Consider the following 6,000-nt stretch of genomic DNA (forward strand, 5'->3'; position numbering starts at 1 on the left):
AAGAATTGAATAGGCACACAGGTGATTCGAATCGTATTGATAGAAAACATGGATTCATAACAAAACTTAACTAATCGACGACACTTATTCAAATCGATTGTATAGTTTTATCACATTCATTAACCATGACCAGAAAAAGTTCGACCAAATAAAGGGTCATTGAAGACGGACAAAATCAATCGACAAAAGAAAAATGAAAAGTCAATAAAACTAAACTAAAGTAAACAGAATAAACAAACACAAAAATGGAACAAACAGGAAAGGGGGAAAATACCTCAAGAACTCGGGACCTGGACGACCCTGATTCAAACTCAAACTCGAACTGTTTGAGGTCGAACGGACCTTAATCGAGTGTTCTCAACTGAGAACACTTCGACTAAGGTCAGTTAAACACCCAAATTCCCTTAAACTTCGGACAGAAACCAGTTTTGGTTTTCTAGGGTTCTTACGCTTCGATTTAGGGTTTGAGTGTTTCTAGCCAGATTCGATTTAAACCAAAGGTGGTTTGGGCACGAGGGAGGTCATGGGGTGCCAGGGTGTGAATTTGGGCTTGGTTGAGGTAGGTTCGAGTTTTGCTCGAATCTTCGATTGAAGATTCGAGAAGCTGGAGGTTGATTCGAGGCAAACGGTTAACAGATCCATAACGAGGGTGGTTAGGGGGTGCCTTGGTGTGAGTTTGGGACTGGTTGGGGTGGGTTTCAAGTTTGCTCGAATCTTCGATTGAAGATTCGAGAAGCTATAGTCTGATTCGAGCAAAACAGTTAAGGGATTCGTGGAGAGGGTGGTTAGGTGCTCTAGGGGTGTTAGTTTCATGGTCATCGGCGTCGTTGCCGCCGGCTTTCAGGCGAAGGGGTTTTAGGGCGGCTAGGGTTTGGAGGGTTGTTTGGTTTGTCTCTAAAGAAGACGATGAGCATGGGTGTGGCTTAGGGGGGGTGTGAGGTTAGAGGTTAGGTTTATATATGGAGGGGGTGGTCTAATCCTGGCCGTTGGATCAGGCACGATCAATTGCCTGGATTAGTTCATTTAAAGGAGACGGTGTCGTTTTGGGGTAGTACTGGGGCGGGGGTGATTCGGGGGCAAGTGGGTCGGGTTGTGGGGATTGTTCTGAGGCGTTGGATCAAATGAAACTGGTGGCCTGGATCTATCGGCTATATACGACGTCGTTTGGATATATCTGGGGATTGACTGGACCGTTCGATCGAGTGAGATCAACGACCCAGATTTTTCATGCCCAAACGGCGTCGTTCTATCCGCCCTCAAGGCTAGCTGGGTTGGACCGGGCAAGAGGGTATTTGGACTGGGCCTGAACTCTCTTTTAAAATTGGCCCAGTCCGATTTTTTTCTTGTTTTCTTCTTTTTCTTCTATTTCTTTTTTAATTCCCAAAACAAAAATTCTAAAATAAATTGTAAAGCCAAAATTATCCTACAAAATACTAATCAACCCTTAATAATAATTATCACACACAATTGAATATCAATTAGAAATAAAATCACACAATTTGACATTAAATGCTAAAAATGCAAAGTAAATTATTTTTTTTGTAATTTTTCATTTTGTAAAACAAACTTGTTTGTTTAATTAATTCTTAAATTGTAAAATTAAATCCTAAATGCACATGCAACACATATTTTTTGTATTTTTCTAAATTAAAGTAGAAATAAACATGCACAGACCATAAATACAAATAAATCACAAACAACGCCAAACCATTTTTTTTGATTTTTTTTTGGAGTAATTCTCATAGGGCAAAAATCACGTGCTCACAGTACCAATCTGATGACTGGCCAAGTGGTCTTAGTGAACAAAGGAAGCAAGAACATCCACTCTGTCGACTATGATCTCCAAAAGCTGGTGGTATGAGATGGGTGAAGTCGGAGCTTTGGCATGAAAGATTGGTGTATGCAAGCTTCTCATCTCCGAATAAATTAACTCAGAAGGACCTGGTCCGTGGTCTGCCAAACTCAAGTGTCACCTGGGCACGAGTTCACAAAACAAAGGAGGAAACTCTTGAGGTATTAATGGTTCCTGTCAAGAAGATTCAAGTGAAAAAAAAGGGATCACGCACAACTTCTCAACACCAAGGACTTCACAGCAAAATAGTATTGCTGAAAGAAAGAACGGAACTGGAAGATGTGGCATGGACAATGCTCATCGACTATGGAATCACCAAGAAATTCTGGGCAAAAGCAGTAAATACTATTTTCTAATTGGAAAACAGGTGTCTGATCAGGTCTCTCCCGAATCAACACCCACTCTGAGCTGCCAAATGGAGGAAAATGCCTTCTTGACTGAAAGACAACTCATCTGAGAACCTTCTTGACTAAAAATGCCATGTTCTCGACAGCGGGAAGGACCAGCTTGGAAAGTTCAATGCAAAAGGCGAATGAAGGAATCCTTCTGGGTTACTCTCCACAAAGCAAGGGCACAGTCTACAATAAAGGGCACACTAAATGGAAGGAAGTTCCCATGGGGTATTCATACCTTCCTCTAGCTAAGGAAGAAACGGTGATGATCAATATGATGAACCAACTCTGGTCCCTGGGAAATATCTGAGGCTTCAAATAGGGAGGCTGATAAAATGAGTAAGATGAAAGAGAGTGGTGAAAGACAATGCAACATCATCTTCCACTCCTCACGAGGAACCTGGTACTTCACGTACTACCACTGAAGCTGAGGAAAGAGTGGAGATGCAGCTCATGGCACTCCACAAGCAACAGAACACAGAGTGTGGGAAAATCAAATTAACCTCCAAATCTCCCCTACCAATCAAACTTCAGTCCCAAACTGGAAACACAAAAGCTCTCATTTGTGTGACAAGTTAATCACTTTCTTTTATTCTAGAGTATCTCCACTCCAGAATAGAATCCAAAGTGAAAGTCCGTAGGAATCCTACTTGAAGGCTGCCCACAGAAGTTTGAGATACCTTAAGGGAACTCAGGACCTGGTCCTGTGTTACCCCTTAGGTGACAGTGTTTTTAATCCTGTTGGGTATGATGATGTTAACTGTACAGGTTTTGCTGTAAAAGGAAAAACACTTCTAGAACAGTTCACTTGCCATGTTCATGCCTCATCCCTTGGGGGACAAGGAAGAAAAACTCAATAGCCTCGTCAATAACTGAAAAATAAATCTCAAAACAAGAGGACCATGCACATTGAGGGGTGAGATTATCTTTTGAGGGTCAATATGAAGAAAGGGTTGATCTGTGGAAAGTCTTGCAGAATAGAAGACAAAATTCCAGATATCTTTATCAAAGCCTTGAGTAGAGAATATTCTGGATCAAACAAGGTGAAGATGGGGTCATGAGAGTCTAATGAAGAACCTGATCCTCCATCAGCTGGCTATGCAAGACACCGTCGGGTAAAGTTAGCTAAAGTATTTTCTGACCAAGCCTAACTCACAACAATACTGTTGCACGTAAACACGCATGACGATTATAAAAGCAAAAGGTACAGTTATGTATTGCGAAGGAGGAGTTGCTAAAACCTTTTTCAAAAAATTGTTCTGGCATCAGGTTGTTATACCCCAGGTCAGTAGTAATGTGCTTATTCTGCATGCCTCCTCAAAACAAAAACAAAAAAATGGTTAACAAAATTAACTCAACTGCCACATCATCCGATTTATCAAAGTCTGCATGTCATGTCTTGTCTTTCAAATCCCTTCATCCCCTCTACACGGTAACACTTTCCCACAAACCTATCGCAGTTTTCAGAACTATTCAGAACCTGTTGCTCTCTCCTCTCATCATTAGCCCTTCTTCCAATAAAACTTTCTTTCTCTCTCATAGCAAGTCATGAACCTTCATCTCTTTTGTGTAGCTGTGATCCTCTCTTCATCTCTCTCTCTCACTCTACTCGTCTTCCAAGTACTCTTATAATGGCAATCGAACAATCACCCCTTCTCCCACCATTAACACCACTCCCACTTCCCAATCATCCTTGAAATCATCCCCAGAGCTTCACTATTCCTTCTACTACTTTACCCACACCTGGCTCCTGCTCTTTTCCTATAGTCTTTCCTTTTCTGACAAACCCTGTTTTTCTCCCATATACTAAGAACTCTATATCTCTTCACTCCTCCAATCTCATCAAAGAACACTCAGGGGGTTTCATCTCTCAAGTGTCAGAGGTCCCTGAGGATGATCCTAATCAGTATCTGAACTCCTCCATTTTGGACTTAGTGACTCTCAAAGAGTCACCAAAAAAGGAAGCAGCGCATAACATCATGGCTATCGCTGCTGAGAGTTTGATGAATGAAGGAGCATATCTCTTGTCTGAGTATCAAGGGGAAGAAACTTCAATCCTAGGAGATTTAAGAACCACAGTACTCCTCGAGTCTTTGGCTCATGAAACGTTCTCAGAAAAACCTTCTGAAGAACCTGATTCTCTTCCATGCAAACCCACTCCTGCACCTCCTGATCATTCTAAGCTCGTAGAGTCCTCCTCCAAATCACCCACTATCAGGTCACAGCAGCAAGAGAATTGTGAGTCCACATTGCAAAAAAGAAAGAGGAGTGTCAAGACAAGGAAAAAGAGGCTAATGAATCAAAGGGAATTTGTCACTAACAAGAGTGTTCCGGTAAGTGGGATTGACAAAAATGCTCCAAGGGAACCTGGTTCCTTAGTACAACAATCTATGAAAGCTCAAAAATCTATGGATAAATCTTTCGATGAAACTATTGAGCAACAAAATGGTTCATCCGTGAAGGGCAGCAACAAGTCCAAAAGGAGTCAAACTGAGCAAGCCATATCTGAAGATGATACTGTGGGGTTAGTAAGCTGGAAAGGAAAGTCTGGTGAAGGGTTTAGCAAATGAAAACGGGAAACTATTAAAGAACCTGGTGCACTGAGGACCATGTCCTGTGATAGTGGTCTTTGGCAGCAGAGATTAAGAACTCAGAAAGTCTTATGGGGTTGCACATTTGACCCAACAATTTTGGAGATGGCTGGTATGAGATAAATTCTGGAGATTGTGGAATTTCAACAATTGGAAAACTTGTGTGAAGGGAGCATGCCTTTGGTGTACGAAGTTTTTACATATCTCTCTTCACTGTTGAGGGGGATCACATTTGTGCGCTAGTAAATGGAGTATACATTGTACTCGACGCTTCAACATTGGGAAAGGTTCTCAGAATTACATGTGAATGGATATCCTCAGTCAAGGGTGTCTGTGGTGTAAACTTTAGAAGAGCCATCATGAAGGAGCAAGCTATTCAGCAGGGGGAACAAGTGCATAAGAAGGTATTGCTTCCTGAGTATCAGCTTCTCTTTGAACTGGTCAATAAGGTGCTCTTGCCTCATTCTGAGAGGTGATCTATTGCTACAAAATCGGATATGGTCTTAATGGAAGTGCTTTAAGAGTTTGTCCCAATCAATTTACCACCAATCATGATAAATAATATGCAAAAGGTGGCAAACTTTAAAGGTGGGAATCATGAGCTACCATATGGCTTTCTCCTCATTCAGGTGTTCAGATTCTACAAGGTCCCCTTGGGGAATCCCAGAGTAGACACATGCAAGCAAACCTTCTCTAAGATCATTTTAGAAGAATGTGAATGTGTAGAAAGAGTTGGTAGAAGCATCTCGACCATTTCTCAGCTGATCAACGCTCAAAAAGTAGCTTCTGAAGAGATCAGAAGGTTAGGGCTCAAAATGCCATACTGGAAACTCAACTCAGTCAAGCAGTTAAAGGACCTGATTCTGTTAATGAAGAAATTGCACGACTGACAAAGGAAAATGATAAACTTCGGGCATAATTACTTGACGAACAACTGTCTGCAAATGCTCGACTGGACCTAGTTCTCAAAACCATTGTTGTCTCTTCTTCCAAGCCTCCTTCTTCTAGTGTCCCCTAGGATCCTCTTAATGTCCAACTACTTTTGCTCTAATATTTTGTGGCTGCTGTTTTATTTTTGTTTTCCTTTGTGTTTGTGATGGCATGCTGGAATTCACCATTACTGCTCCTGCCTTGCTCAGTCCATTGTAAACATTAATAAAACAGC

Source organism: Nicotiana sylvestris, chromosome 2 (genome assembly GCF_000393655.2).
Source record: "Nicotiana sylvestris chromosome 2, ASM39365v2, whole genome shotgun sequence".
Taxonomy (NCBI): Eukaryota; Viridiplantae; Streptophyta; class Magnoliopsida; order Solanales; family Solanaceae; genus Nicotiana; species Nicotiana sylvestris.